Source organism: Galeopterus variegatus, unplaced genomic scaffold (assembly GCF_000696425.1).
Source record: "Galeopterus variegatus unplaced genomic scaffold, G_variegatus-3.0.2 Scaffold3028, whole genome shotgun sequence".
In the NCBI taxonomy this organism is placed as follows: Eukaryota; Metazoa; Chordata; class Mammalia; order Dermoptera; family Cynocephalidae; genus Galeopterus; species Galeopterus variegatus.
Genome location: NW_007729139.1, coordinates 50,692 through 51,963, shown reverse-complemented (window position 1 = coordinate 51,963; position 1,272 = coordinate 50,692).

The window sequence follows — 1,272 nt, the reverse complement described above, 5'->3', positions numbered from 1 at the left end:
TCTGATGACAAGTGTTCAGTTGCTCATCTCTGCACAGGTCCTTATTTTGGGAAGTGTGACTGCATCTTCCTGTGATTACGAACCATTCTTTAGCCTAATTACAATTTGCTTGTCTTTGTTCCCGCAGCGGGGTCACCGCACCCACAGCACACGGTCCACAGCCGGCCGAGTGCGGCATCGTCACCAGCTCTCCTGCAGCCAGATGCCACCACTCCGCCGGGCCCCCCACGCGCTGCTTGTCTGACGCTGGGCCTCTGGGTCAGGTCTGCACAGGGAGCCCTGGCTTCTGGCCTGGTAGAGGCCTGTGGAACAGGGAAGAAGTGCCTCCCCCTTGTCCTGAGCCCTACTCTGACATTGCTGGGGCCCACATGGGATTCTCTACACTGCCACCCACCAGTGACATGTTCCCCACAGCCTCTGTGCCTCTCCCTCGTTCCCCACCCTGTGCTCGCCCCCGGGCCCTGCTGTGTCCCTGTTCCCGCCTCCCAGGCAGCGTCCTCACTGCCCCTCCCCCACTGCCAGGCAGGTGTCAGCGTTGTCCCCACTCGGCTAACTGCGGGGCTGGGGTGGGGGAGCTGGACATGGATGGGGGAACATCCCACCTGATTAAATGCTCTGAAGTGGTCCTTCCTCAGTGACTGAGAACTGTTTTGGACACTCCTTTGCGACCTGCCTTGACCTTAGACACACAGCACCTTCTGATCTACTGTATAATTTGCCTTTTAGTGGTGTTTGTTCCACCGAGAATGTGAACCCCACAGAGTCTGGGTCTGTCTGCTCTCAGGTGCGTCCCAAGTGTCTAGACGGGGCCTGGCACCCACAGGTGCTCAGTAAGGCTGGACGAATAGGCAGAGAACAATGCCTGTGGGGGAGGTCCCCTTAGACACAAACGAGAGGCTACAGACATGTGTAGCCCCAGATAAAGCCCCGCACCTTCTCGCCGGAGGTCAGGCTGTGAAGACTGGGCGAGGCATCCTGCTGCAAACTTCCTGCATGTGCGCTGTCACACTGTCACAAGGACGGTCACAATGGACAGCAACACAACTTGGCCAGGTGGTCGTTAGCGTGAGTGCTGCGGCGCTCGCTGCCCCAGGGCACTCGTGGCAGCCTGGACCTGCAGCAGCAGCACACAGAGTGCTCGGAGCCAGTCGCCTCGTGCCCTCATCCCCTCAGTGTGGCAGTCACAGGGCTGCAGTGCAAGTCTGTGAGCTCTTGCTGAAGCTTCACAGAACATGTGTGTTGGGCTTCTAACCAGACAAGGCAAGACTCCCA